Raw genomic sequence first — 15,759 nt, 5'->3', positions numbered from 1 at the left:
GGAAAAAGGTACACTCACACATTGTTGGTGGGACTGCAAATTGGTGCAACCACTCTGGAAAGCAATATGAAGATTCCTCAGAAAAACTGAAATGGAACTCCATTTGACCCAGTTATCCCACTCCTTGTTATATACCCAAAGGTCTTAAAATCAGCATACTATGGTGACATGACCACATCAATGTTCACAGCAGCTCAATTCACAATAGCTAAGCTATGAAACCAAACTATATGTGCTTCAATAGATGAATGGATAAAGAAAACATGGTACATATACACAATAGCATATTACTCAGCCATAAAGAAGAATGAAATTATGGCATATACCTGAAAATGGATGGAACTGGAGACTATCATGCTAAGTGAAATAAGCTAATCCTCAAAAAAGGCCACATGTTCTCTCTGATATGCAGATGCTGACTCACAATAGGTAGGTGGAGGAAGGAGTAGAGATCCACCAGATTTGACAGGGGAGGATGGGGAAAGGGAGGAGAGATGGGAATGGGAAAGATAGTAGAATGAATTGAACATAACTTTCCTTTGGTCATGTATGAATACATGACCAGTGTAACTTCATATCATGTACAACCACAAGAATGGGAAGTTATACTCCATGTACACATGATATGTCAAAATACATTGTACTGTCATATTTATAACTAAAAAGAACAAATAAAAAAACAAAATTAAAAAAAAAAAAAACACCTGTTCCCTGGCATGGGCAGATTCACTGCTTCTGGGACTGGAGTCTTCTGTATGTTTCTTTTTGCTAGAAAAGCAGTGAAACTTCTTTTTTCTTTTAAAGAAAAAAAAGTTTGGATAGGATTTCTATCAGTGAATACTATAATTATAATGTCTTTTGTGGTTATCCTTTAGTTGTGGTGTTTGCTTTGTTTGGTTTTGTGTTAATGTGTCTTTCACCAGCCCAGAGGTTTTTACTTAGCTTTTATTCTAGAAACAAACATTACAGCTTTAATGTTTTCCAAAAATCAATCATCCGTGCCACAAAGAGAGATGGTGCTGGATGGCATGGTGTTCCCAAGCACAGGTCAAGTAAGATCTGAAAGATCTCATAATGTGGCAACTCAGCTCCAGTGTTTCCAATGTTCAGGTTCAGGATCTCCTGTGACTCCATTTTTGACAATCTTACTCCATACTAACCTCACAGTTGCCTCTTGCATAAAACCTAGCTTTCTCCTAGCCATGCAGATCCTGGCTCACGTTGTGCATGTGAAATGGTTTCTACAAGGTCAGAAACCAGCCACCACTGCAGAATTCGCCCAGCTCTCACTACAAGCAGTATCTCAGGAACAAGGAAAATTGGGAAGAAAGTTGATGTCACAGAGTCAGTTGGTTGGACACCTGAGTTTCTCCACCTCAACACTATTGACATTTCTGGCTGCATAATTCTTTTTTGAGGAGGATTGTCCTATGCATTATAGGATGTTTGGCAGTATCCCTGGTCTTTACCAACTAGATACCAGTAGCCAATCCCCTGCCCTAATACTGATAAAGAAAACTGTCTCCAAAGTCAAATGTGTCACCCAACCTTCTTCCCCCTCTCCTAACCTGCTTTAAATTTTGCCTCTAGTAATAGTCACAAAGAAGCTGTTGAGAATGCACAAGCTAGGAATATCAACCATCCTGGTACCAGAACTATGAATGTCCAAATTTGGTTTTTATAGCACCCATGTATATCAGTCAAAAAATGTTTTAAATGAATCCAATCAAACTGGGGTTGAGGTGAGGGTGGGAATCAGATACATCCAGACTGATCAACATTCTGAAAAACAACTCCACTTCAAGCAATCATCTCAGGAAAAAACACAAAAAAGCCAGGGAATCTGTCTAGATAATGGAGACTACACCAAGTCCATCAGAGGAACCCTGATCCCCAAATAGGTTGAAGGAAAAAGCTTCGAGAGATCTAAGGGACAATTGGAAAACTTTCTAGTGAGTCATAATTAAAATTTTCAGCTTTATGATGGCTATTTCTGAGCATGTCCTTGTTCTTTGGAGATGCTTGGTGAATCATTTAAAATGAAGAACCCCGGTGGCTACGATTTATTCTCAAATGACTCAGAAACAGATGCATTTTATATGGAGGTAAGGGGAATGTAGCAAAATGTCAACAATTGAACCCAGGTGATGGGTCTACCAATGTTCATAATGCAGTTCTTTCATTATGCAATTGTTTTCAACTTTTCTGAAGAACTTAAACTTTTCAAAAAAAAAAAGTTAGAAAAATAAACTCAAGTCATCTGTTTCTTTAAACAACATGAAGTTGTTTATTAGTACCACAATAAACCTAGTGTATTCCCACTGCTAAATATCTTTCCTTTCTCTCCTCTACCACTATATTTTAGTTGGATATTAATTTATTATTTATTTTTAAAATTTCAAAATGATTTTGGTTCATGGCCAACTCATGAAAAAAATAAACAAATGCATTACTAAAATTTAAAAATACACATACCTCTATTATTTATTGGTTTTGAAACTATTATATTGAATAGCTAGAAACAAGGGTATGATAATATTTAAATTATGTTTTATTTTCACTCATTTCCTTTGGAGTTTTGGTTAGTAGGCACTCTTTATAGAAGTAAGGTATGTAACATTTATATAAAATTCTCTAATTAGAATTCCCACATTGGCTTTATTTAATCCTATGTCACTCAATAAATTTAATCCCAATATCCTGTCTTTTTTTCCCATAGCTTATCCACTCATCATTTGCCTCTAGTAATAGTCACAAAGAAGCTATTGAGCTCAAATTTGTCTTCAACACTTCCTCTAAGACCAGGATCTATCAAAATTTATGGAAATGTATTCTGCTGCCTTTATTGAAAGACTCCTAGGGCTGGGTGTGCTGCTCGGTGTTAGAGCACTCGCCTAGCATGTGTGAAGTCCTGGATTCATCTCTAGTACAGCAAAAAAGTAAAAGAAAAAGACAATTTGCTTTGGAATAGAATTTTGGCCATACTTCCTTTCATGAGAACTTGAAAATACTGTTCTACTGTACTTTAGTATTGAATATTTATGGAGAAAATCTAATCCCTAAAGTCAGTAGTGTGATATTTTTTAAAAATTCTCATTAAATGTGACTTAATCATTTACATAGTTATAAAAGTACTGCTTTCCAGTTCTTGAAATTCAATAATTTTGTTGGGATGCATCTAATACGTAATGTTCTGTATCAGTTTTCCCTGGACAATAAATTTGTTCTTCCTTATGTAATTTATATATATTTCATGGATTCACATGTACACTGTATTTCAACAATCAAACAATTAACACAATACCAGTTTTCCATCACACTAACTATTGTCTTGCTTTTTCAGATTTTAGATATTGCAAGATTCAGGAGGCATCAATCTTCTCACCTGTCTTGAGATTTCTCTCCAGATTCCAGGGCTGTTTCAGAAACTTTCACCAATGCAGTAATGCATTGATCGGTGAAGGGAATATGTTATGAGAAAATGTAGTATCAGGTGATTTTGCCATTGTGTGAACATCACAAAATGTACATAAACATGTACTAAGACAGCTATGATGTCACTGAGCAATATGGTCTCATGAGGCTACCATCACATAAGCAGTCTCTCACTGACCAAGCTGTTGTTCAGTGTTGTAAGACTGCATTTTCTTCATCTATAATAGTTTAGGTGATGTATTCTAAACCAATACACATCCAGAAATGTCTTTTTTAGCCATGAAAAGTGAATGACATTTAGTTGGGAATATGGGTTTGTGTCACAATCTTTTGCTTTCATTGTTTTAAAGATGTTATTTCACTTTTCCTAAAGACCTGTGCTGGAATAAAGAAGCATAATGCTGTTCTTATTTAGTTTTATTTATTTTTATTTTTTTAGGAGAGAGAGAGAATTTTTTAGTATTTATTTTTTTTTTAGTTATCAGCGGACACAACATCTTTCGTCTGTATGTGGTGCTGAGGATCGAACCCGGGCCGCACACATGCCAGGCAAGCGTACTACCTCTTGAGCCACATCCCTAGCCCTCTTATTTAGTTTTAAATAGTTATTATTTTTCATCTTGAAGCTTAAGCAATTTTATGTTCATACTTGGAATGTCAGAATGTCAAAAAGGTGTGTATGAACATCTTGTTATTGATTTTAAAAAATTAATCTTTTCCACTATCCAGTAGGCCTTTTCAATCTGCAGTCTCAAAACTTTATCAGAGAAATTTTACTTTATTATTTAAATATCTCTATTCAAGCTGCTTATTTTTTGTCTCTTTAGATTGCTTGATTATTTGTAACATTTCCTAAAATTACTCTTGATTTCCACAGTTTCTAGTATCTTTTCTTGTATTATTTCCATCCGTCCAATATTCTGTTCTAAAATGATGAAATCGTTCCAGTTTGCTTATAAAATTTAAATTTAAGAAAGCCATGTTTGTGCTTGAATGAAGTCCCCTCTTGAGTACTTTTTTGCTAAAATCATCAATTGGTTTTTCTACCAGTTCTGCTCCATCAATGCAGACTTTTAGCATGTAGTTTCCCCTAACTGAGTTTCAATTCTTGCTTGGAAGCTCTTGGATTTGGGCATGCCCTCAGCTGCTGGGTCACTTAGGGTCTGTAAGGAAGCGGTAAACCACAAATGTGGGTAGGTCTGCTTCCTCTGTGGTGGACTGGCAGTGAACAAGCTTGCAAACTAAGCTTTCTTGAGGTAGAAGGAAGATGTATTTTATGTGTACATAGCCTGTAAACTAAAGGCTTCCAAATTGGTCCTTAAACAAAAATTATTTCCCCAGATATATTCCACTGCCAGACCTTTACATCAAGATTCCCCCAGGCTGCCTTCACTGAACACCAGCCCCATCTCTTCCATGGACCATGCCTCCTTATAAGTGGTCCATTCCCCATTCACAATCATGGGCAGATTGACATAGTAGCTATACTCACAAGCAATTCTGGGCAAAGAGCCTGAATGAAGAAAGCTTATTCCCTGCATCATTTCAAGTCATTCTGACAAAAACCATGGGAAGCAGAGAGGGTATTTCCAGTTTCACAAATGAAGATCCAGACACCTGGAGAGTTAGCTATATACCACATCGTTGTCCAAGTCATAGAGAGGCTATGCTTTAATCTGGCTTTGTCTGACCTAAAAGCTGAGGCTCTGTGCTCCACCCTCTACTGGTCTTGCTTTGTGATTAAAAATATGTTTCCAAGACAGCTTGAGAAACAGTTGTGGTGATGACTCAGACTAAAACGAATCACCACTAAGGACACAAATGACTACTTTACAAAAACTATTCTAGGAAAACAATTTCAGGCATAATAGGAAATGTTCAAACTTGCTAGTAAATTAAATACATCTAAACCAACACAAGATGCCCATGGTGGGCTGACAGCTCGACAAAGATGAACAACACTGACCTTCCTCAGTGCTGGTGGGAGTGTAACCATGAACATTCTCAGTCCCTGCCAGTAGAAATAACATGTTAGCAATTTTGTGAAAAAGCGATTGGGATGTGTGTAATAAAGAAACTTTAAAAAGCTGTTAAATTCTTACATGGTAATTCTAATTCTAGGATTTCATCTGAAATGAGTTCAAAGATTTATGAAGCTTGTGGTCTGCTTAAACAAGATTTAAGATAATAAGAAGTTCAAAATAAACTCACTGTTCAACACCCCCCCCCAAAAAAAATACATGAAGGGGGAAAATAATTTCATAGGAGAAAAAAATACCAGGAGGAATTGCAACAAATTGATTGAATTGCCTATTCCTGCCTAGGGGTAAGAGTCGGTGTTTTAGCCAGTTTCTGTTACTATAATAAATGCACAAGATAAATTAACAAGAAGATAAAAAAGTTTATTTCAATTCACAATTTTGGAGGTTTCAGTCCATGGTCACGTGGCCCATTGCTCTGGACAATACATTATGGCAGGAGTACATGATAAAGGAAGCTGCCAATCTTGTGTGGCTGGGAAGTAAAAAAGAGGAAGAGACATCTACTAGAATGGGTAAACACTAACTAAATCAATTGTTAGAAAGGATACAGAATACTGGTGGGAATTCAAAATGGTACAACCACTCTGGAAGACAGTTTTGTAGTTCCTTAAAAAGCTATACATAGTCATAACATGTGATTTAGAGATTACACTCCTAGGTATTGATTCAGCTGACTTGAAAATTTATGTCTACACCAAAACCTGCATACAAATGTTTATAGCAGTTTTACTCATGATTGTCAAAAACTGGATGCAACCAAGATGTCCTTCAATTGGTGAATGGATAACTGAACTGTGGCCACAATGCAAGAAAATATTCAGTGATAAAAAGGAATGAGTCATCAAGCCACAGTAAATATACAACTCTTTGACACATGTTGCTGAGTGAAAGACACCTGACTGAAAAAGCCCGATAATATATGGTTTCTTCTTAATGATATTTGGGAAAAGGCAAAAATATAGAGACAGTAAGCAGACAACAATAGGTTAGTGTCAGATGTAAGGAGGGAAAATAGAGCACAGAGGATTTTTTAGGTAATGAAACAATTTTTTATTATACTGCACTGCTGAATACATAAAGCTAGTGTATGAAAGTTTATAGCACAAAGAAAAACTTTAAGGGTCCCAAATTTTTATAAAATCATTTAGGAAGTCTGTGCCCTCAGGATGGAATGCAGACAGACAAAAGAATATAGCTGTGTTACAAATGTATGACACAACCTCACTGAAGAGAGTTGGGGCTAAAAGTGGTAACATGAGTCATTTTAGAAATGAGTAGAAATTGCAAGACTAATGGCAAAAACAACTGTATATAGAACAGTTCTCTATGATGGCAATTTTTTTTCACTCCCAGGACAGGAGTTGACACATCCAAAACTACTATACACACATTTGGAATTGAAAAATTAAATGGATGTGCATGGTGGATGCCAAGTTTCTTACTGTTAAAGTTCGAAATTGAATATAACAAAGAATAGAAGCATAGAATAATCTACAGGTAATGGATTAGGTTTTGAGACATCAGTATGAACTCATATTTAGCTTCAAATAGATGGATAATATGGGAATATGTGTGGATCTCTTCGTGTCCATACGTACACATTCACTACATGTACACATTTTCTTACTTTTTCAATTGAGAAGGTACAGAAGCAGTATCACCTCAGAAATGAGTGCTCCCAGAACCCAGATCTTGGTTTCTAATATCATTCTCCAATAAATGGAACTGGGCCTCTTCAGCGAAATGGCTGATTGTAGGATTGGGACAGGAAATTTACAAGGAAGCCTGGGACATAATATTGTGCAAAAAAGGAAGAAAATGCTAAAACACACTGGCACACAATAAGTGATTAAATAGATAAATAAATGTAAAAGTGTCACTGGAGAAGGACCTGAAAGTTACTGGAGTGGGCAACCTCAACTCAGGACAAGTGGGGCTTTTGAAAAACGTCACAGAAATAGTTTAAGAATGTGTCAGAAGCACAGACAGAAATTGATTTAGGAAAGCATTTAAGGGAGAATGCGGGCAATCGCAAGACTGAGAGATGCTTTTTGGGGTTCTCAGGCTGTTCTTTGAAAGGAAACTTAGTGTGGGTGGGCACTGTAAGCTATGCGGGGCTAACATCAGTTCAGTGATCCCAAGATGGTTTATGGTGGTCTGGGAATTCTCCGTATCCTTGGTTTGACATTTTCTCCTTTATCTGATTAGTAGATAATGTTAGAAAGGACCCTATTTTATGGGTTTGACATCTCCCTTTGCTCAGTTAATTCTAAAAATACATGTATCAGTGGGGGAATGAACAGTGCATATGGCAATTTTCTAAGTGGATGAATTTACATTAACTATAAGATTGTGAGTAAAGATCTTTAGATTTCCCAGAAATTTGGGAGTGACAGGTTTAGAAGAAGAACTCACTAGAGGCGTGGCAGGCCTGGGGGAAGTATGGGCTTAGAAAGGAAGAGAATTTGGAATGCTAGCATAAAGGTTTTAGATTAAAGTTATAGTTTCCCTGACCTCCCTTTTGTCTTATTTCTACATAACTTTTATTTCTTCCATCCTAACTCAGAAGAACAGAAAAATTTCCTTTTTGTGTAGGAAAAAAAAAAGCTTCAGACTCAATTTCTCCTTTATAACCTTACGACAGGTCCCTTCTGACACCAGCTATGTAGAGATTATTTTCTACACAACAACCAAGCTATGTTGCAAGAGCAGACACCAGCCAGGTATCCTTTAATCCGGTTCAGTTCTGACTGGACATAACATTATGTCCCACAGGTTGAGGCTTAGTTCCCTGCCTGGCCCCTCCTTCAGATGCTAGGCACAAGTCCCAGGTTGATTTTACTTGCGCTTCTGACCAACTAGGTTTAAATCAGGGCTCCCAGAATTTCCTCCTTGGGTTCAATTAATCTGCTAGACTGACTTGCAGACTTCAGGGGAAAACTTTACTTACATTAACCAGTTTATTACAAATAATGTTACAAAGGATGACAATGTATATAAAGGATGAAGAGATGCAAAGGGCAAAGTTTGGGACAGTAGTAAACGAGATCCTTTGGAGTTTTTATGGAAGCTTCCTTATGTATTCATGACTGATAAAAATCATCAGCTGTTGGTAACTGATGTAACCTTTTCCCTCTCCCTTCCTTGGAGATGGGGGAGTTGATTAGGGGAGGGGAACTCAAAGTCTCAACCTTCTAATCCTGCCTTGGTCTCTCCTAGGATCAGCCACCATCTTGAAGCTACCTAGGGAGGGGTTGTCAGCCATCAGTCAACTCATAAGCATACAAAGGACACTTCATTTCAAAGATTCCAAGGATTTTATTAGTTGTCTTCCAAGAAACCAGGAACTAAGATCAAATTTGAATTTCATAGTATCGCATCTTTGCAGAAGAATTTCAAGCAATTGATATAGATACTCCATATTTGATGAAGTGTAACATAGTTCCTCCCTCCTTAAGTGAGGCTGTGCCTAGTAAATTCCTTTTGAATAATGAAATATGGGAATGGAGGAAAGAGAATAACATTGTAGTGGAGAAATCTGAAATACACCAAATGGTTAAAATCAGGATCAGCAATAACAAGTCACATTGATAAAAGGTACCCTTGAAAGGATCTGATGAGAATGGCACTCTGCCTGTCATCTTTCTCCTAAAAATTGTGTCACCACTTGTAGTCCCAACTACCTGGGAGGCTGAAATGGGAAGATCACTTGAGTGCAGGCATATGAAATCAGCCTGGGCAACAGTAAGACCCTTCCTCAAAACAAACTAAAAACCCTGAAGTACAGTCTGATCAAGAAACTATTGAACTCAATAACACAATTAATAACTTAGACTTAATTGACATATATAGAATATATCAACCAACATCAAGCAGATACACTTTTTTCTCAGCAGCACATGGATCCTTCTCAAAAACAGACCATATAATATGCCATAGGACAACTCTGAGCAAATACAAAGGAGTAGAGATACTACCATGCATTTTATCTGACCATAATGGAATGAAATTGGAAATCAATGATAAAATAAGGAAGAAAAATTCCTACATCACATGGAGAATGAACAATATGCTAATAAACGAACAATGGGTTACAGAAGACATCAAGGAAGAGATTAAAAAATTCTTAGAGGTAAGTGAAAACACAGACACAACATATTGAAATCTCTGGGACACTATGAACGCAGTACTAAGAGGAAAATTCATTGCATGGAGTTCATTCCTTAAAAGAAGAAAAAGCCAACAAATAAATGACCTCACACTAATCTCAAAGCCCTAGAAAAAGAAAAACAAATCAACAGCAAATGCAGTAGAAGGCAAGAAATAATTAAAATCAGAAAATTATTAATCAATTATTTATTGAGGAATATCTACAAACTGCTTAACCAGTACTCCTCTAAACTGTCAAAGCCATTTACAACAAGGCAAGTCTGAGAAACCCTCATAACCAAGAGTAGCATCAGGATGTGTGACGGCTCAATGCAATGTGATCTCCCGGATGGGATTCTGCAACAGTAAAAAACACGAGGCAAAAAGATTTGGGCAATCTAAACAAAGACTAGTTGACGACAAAGTACCAGTATCATATCATCAATTGGACAAATATACCCTACTAATGTTAGATATCAATCATAGGTGTTAGAAATAGGAAGTACCACAAGAAATCAAACACATGGTGGGCAAGGCAAACTTCTGCCAGAGGGTGTGCTTCAGTATTTGGCTAGCAAGAGCACTTTGGCCAGCAGTCCACTTGTTTTTATACCTAAGGCAGTCCTCCCTGATAGCAAGACTCAGAGTTATGATCTGCACGATTGGCTAATTTTAAATTGGGGATGACAAAAATAAGAGCTAATAGTTAAAAGGGCTACAATTGGATTTTTACATCCCAGTTAAGACTAAATAATGTATTCTGAAAATGGATCACTGAACTGTCTATTTCTCACATAGGGAATGCTAAAGTTGGTATTTATTAATAAGAAAAGACATTAGCATTATAACTGTATTTAACTGAATACAAATTTATACATATAATATTAATTTTCAACAGTTACAGAAATAGTGGAAACTTAACTCTCAAAACCCATGTAGGATATTTAAAACATAAAAAAATTAACCTTGGTCTTGAATAACCAAAATATTGTATTAATGTTTTTATGGTAAACTCATTGTCCAAGACTAAATTCTGTCAAAATTCTCTTTTGAAATTGAAGACTTTTCTCAATGTCTCCTTGTTATAATAACAAAGACTTTAGCCTATAAACAAAAATATGCATAGTCTGATAACTTTGTTTTTCAACCACTTTAACTGTTTATCTGAACTAAATGTTCCTAGAGTATGCACATAACAGCTGATTTTTTTCTTTCCTTTTCCTTTTTTTTTTTCCGTTTTGATCACTTAGTGTGTCAAGTTTCTCATGAGAGGGAAAAGAATGAGACAGAAGATAGGAAGCAATCTTCAGAGATATAGGTAAGTAACCTTTTTTTTTTGGTTAAAAAGAGGAAAGAAAGTTTATATGTATAAAAAAGATTTTGAAATTTCTCACACACAAGAGTGTCACAGAGTTGGTTTTAACATGGTACGGGTCCTTGAGGTTTTTTATTAAGCCATTTTATCAAAAAATCTCACATTCAGTAATCCCCAGAGTAAAACAAGGAGATGCCTACCATATTAAACAAAATGATCTCTCTTTTAAACAAATGAGATAGTTCATTTATGAGTGTTTTAAAATTCAAGGTATCTAAAGTCTCTGTAATGCATTCATACATTAAAGTTTTTGCAGTGAGGTGATTCATCATTCAGATAGGATCATCTATGATCCTATCTGCAATTTCTGGCTTCTAACTCTTGAGAAAAAAATATAGAAAGTATATGAGAATGTCAATAGTGGCTATCTTGAACACCCTCTCAAGTTGTTTCTTAGTTTCTCACATTTTTTATTAGCTATCACTAAAAAATATTTTAGTGGAGTAAATGTGAGACCTAAATTTCATTTAAAAGACACCTCTTCCTATCGATTAAATAAGCAAATGACTAAACAGTTGAAATTTTGTTTCCTTTTTATTCTAAAGTACTGCTTAAATGAGCAAGTCTCCTATATTAAAAGTCTTTTGACTTGTTTCAGTGAAATTGTGCCAGTTAAAAGGTATGCACAAGAGTTGGAGTTTCAACTCCATGATGACAAAAACATAAAAAAATCAGTAGCACAGTTAGAAGAGGTGCCATTTGTGTGTTTGTAACTTTTACTCTTGTGTGATTCTATGCCTCTGCAGTTTAACAAAGTCCAAGCATCACCCATTGGGGCCAGACAAAATCTCCTGGCACCAAGCAGACAAAATTAATAAAAGCAGTTTTTATGGACACACATAAAACAAGACTGAGGAAGAAGTTCTTCTAAGGTTTTGAAATGGTGACCCAGAATCAAGCTTGCCCACAGAATTCTGATCTGAGTAGGAACCTCAATTTTTCAGAACCTGCAGTTGAGTTGATTTTGGACTTTTCAGGCTTAGATCCATTCTCTTCCAATGGATTTTTTTTCCTCAATGACAAACAACTTCAAAACACTAGACAGATAAGGCAGTAGCCAAGCAGAAGTTACATGTTGGAAAACAATTTTGATTAAAAAAAAATACAAATTCAATTTGATAACTAAAAATCCTCAGGAACCCTTTACCTAGAAAATAAATCCTATGTTGAAAACCTTCAATGAAATGTCAGAATGCAATTCAGCATGAATTTATCTGTTCACCTGAAATAAGTCGGTGCACAGGGGACTAAACATATGTGCTGCCCCTGAGTGAATCCACCCAGGTGGATGCAGCATGGATCTCAGCTGCCATCTCAGACAACCTCTATTTTTTATCCTTTAGGTAAGTAGTACCACAAGCACACCCATCAATAAACAAACTGGGTTTATTATTAGTCACAATAAGGAAGAACTCACACCTTAGAGAACCATGATGTGTCAGTAGAAAAGTGTTAGAAACAAACTTTTCTTCTATGATTTGGGCTCTAGTTGGATGAGTTGAGGAAGAATCAAAGGAAGTAGGAGATTGCTCTATTATGGATGCCAACACAGAGCAGAAGCAATTCCATAATTATATCAATCTTATCCATGGGGATAGTAGACAAGACTAGAGTGCAGATAAAGGCAGAAATCGATTAGAAGTTGCAGTCACTCATTTAAACCAACAGAGAAGAATGTTTGGATTTTGTAGGTGACCCAAGGACCTTATTTTGTTCTGTGCTTAAATAAAGTTATGGCATAGCCTTGTTTTGTCTCACTTTCCATGGCCTCTAAGAAATCTTATCTGAGGTTGGTGATTGTAAAATTGTTTATGTCAAAGTGGGAATAACATGGTCTAGCTGTCAGTGCCAGGAAAGCTTTCTGGACACTAGGGATTGTTAGTTTTGTTTTGTCATTTTTTGTCAAAGTTGTTTGTCATTGAGGGAAAAAGTTTTACTTTTGGGGAAAAAAAAGATGCATTAACTAAATATAATAGGATGGGAAATGAATGAATCACAACCATGAGTACAGGTACAGTGGAAGTAGGATGGAGGGAATAATGCAATTGATGGGGGATTGGGGGCACCATGGCAAAGAGCTCTGTTCAAGGAGAATTTTTAGAAACTATTTATTTACTTAAGGGGATTTCTATAAAGAGGTGACATCCAAGCTGAGTTGTGGCAGGCAAATGCACATTCCTTAGGTAGAGTGGGCAAGGGACATTTAGAGTTCAAGAAAGAGGGCATTTTATGCAGAAATAAGCTAACATACAAAAAGGAAAGGAGTTCTCAAGCAGTAGACCATGTAAGAGAAGCCACAAAGAATCCAGAGAAGAGACAAATGAGGCTACCTCTGTGGCAGAAGTCAGATGTTAATGGGCTTTTGGAATTGCTGAGGAAGTTCAACCTGATGTGATATGATTAATAGTCATTAAAAGGTGCTAGACACTGAACTGACATCATCATAGTAGAGAGAGGACAAACTGGTGAGATAGAGACCAGCAAGGAAACTTTGCCAAGAGTTCAGGAGTCGCTGTGAAAACCTGCCCTGTTCTGGGACTAAAGGGTAAAAAGGGACAGAGATGTTCCTGTTTTACAGCCAGAGGTGGAAACTCACAAAGTCAATGAGGTTTCAGCTACTAGGAGCCTCACTTGCCCTGGTCCTTTCCCAGTTTCAGGGAGGTCTTCTTACAGTCATACATACATTACGAAATTGTACAAAAGAAGACATCGGGCACTGAGCCTGATTTTGAACTCATGATCCTCCTGCCTCAGCCTCCGGAGGGGCTGGGATTATAGGTGTGCACCACCATGCCTGGATAAAAGAAGACAACTTAACTGCCAACAGTTAAGTGCCTCTTCCCCCTCACAATTCTATTACTTTTAAAAGCAGAGTAGGACCGGGGCTATAGCTTAGTGGTAGGGTATGTGAGGCTTGGGTTGGATCCCCAGCTCTGGGAAGGGTATGGGGTAGGGAAGCAAAGTATTTATACTCTGGAAGTAAGTACAGTTTTTTGTTTGTTTGTTTGTTTGTTGGAAAAACTCTGATTTTGATGAAATAGTGGGTTTCTATTTAGTCTGCCCTGTTAATGTAATAGATAAATATCATGTTCACAGTCAGGGAAAGAGGAATGAGGTTCAAAGATATGAAATGTCCATTGTAATAGTCAACGCTAGTAGATTAATGACAATTTCATGAGGTTAACCTAATATAATGAAAAAATTACTTTTTAAATTTTTATTTTATTTTATTCATTGGTGCTGGGAATTGATCCCAGGTTTCATGCATGCTAACAATGCCTTCTGCTATAGAGTTTACTTGCCCAGCCCCCAAAATTACTTTTTTTTTTTAAAAAATAAAAGATTATATAAATTGCTTTATTAACAGTTCTGACTATAAAACTGCTATGGAGTCATTTTACAAGATCTAAAAAGCCTGGGAAAGTTTAATCACCAAGATAGAAAGCCCAATAATCTTACCACCCAAAAGCATTTTTATATATTTCCTTCGAATGTTATTTCCCCCAGAATTACTTTTTAAATGGATGTTTTGCTTGATTTAGAGGACAACCAAAGATGCTTTTGTAAGCAATTTCGATTTTTTGGCTATCTTTGTTACTATTGCTCTATAGTATAGTCTGTTATAGTGATACCACCTGCTTCAATCTTCTTGCTAAGGATTGCTTTAGCTATTCGGGGTCTCTTATTTTTCCAGATGAATTTCATGATTGCTTTTTCTATTTCTATAAGGAATGTCATTGAGATTTTCATTGGAATTGCATTAAATCTGTGTAGATAGTATGGTCATTTTGACAATATTAATTCTGCCTATCCAAGAACAAGGGCGATCTTTCCATCTTCTAAGGTCTTCTTTAATTTCTTTCTTTAGCATTCTGTAGTTTTCATTATATAAAATCTTTCACCTCTTTCTTTAAGTTGATTCCCAAGTATTTTATTCCTTAAAATAAGAATTCAACAAATAAATGACCTAATATTATATCTCAAAGCCCTAGAAAAAGAACAAATCAACACCAAAAGCAGTAAAAGACAGGAAATAATTAAAATCAGAGCTGAAATCAATGAAATAGAAACAATTGAAAAAATTGACAAAACAAAAAGTTGGTTCTTTGAAAAAATAAATAAAATTTATAAAGCCTTATCCATGTTATGAACAGAAAGAGAAAACTCAAATTACTAACATCCATAATGAACAAAGAAATATCACAATGGACACTACAGAAATACAAAAGATGATTAGAAATTAATTTGAAAATTTGTACTCCAATAAAATAGAAAATACCAAAGGCCTCAACAAATTCCTAGAGGCATATGATTTGCCCAAACTGAATCAGGATGATATACACAATTTAAACAGATCAATTTCAAGCATTGAAATAGCAGATGCCATCAGAAGCATACCAACCAAGAAAAGCCCAGGACCAGATGGATACACAGCTGAATTCTACAAGATCTTCAAAGAAGAACTAATAACAATACTCATCAAATAATTCATGAAATGGAAAAAGGCAGAACACTTCCAAATTCATTCTATGAGGCAATATCACCCTGATTCCAAAACCAGACAAAGACATATCAAAGAAAAAACTTCAGACCAATATCTCTAGTAAACATGGTTGCAAAAATTCTCAATAAAATTCTAACAAATTGAATACAAAAACGTATCAAAAAGATAGTGTCCCGCAATTGAGAGGAGTTCATCCCAGGGACGCAATTTTGGTTCAACATACGAAAATCAATAAATGTAATTCATCACATCAA

Source organism: Marmota marmota, unplaced genomic scaffold (genome assembly GCF_001458135.2).
Source record: "Marmota marmota marmota unplaced genomic scaffold, marMar, whole genome shotgun sequence".
Classification (NCBI taxonomy): Eukaryota; Metazoa; Chordata; class Mammalia; order Rodentia; family Sciuridae; genus Marmota; species Marmota marmota.
This window is presented reverse-complemented; position numbering follows the sequence as displayed.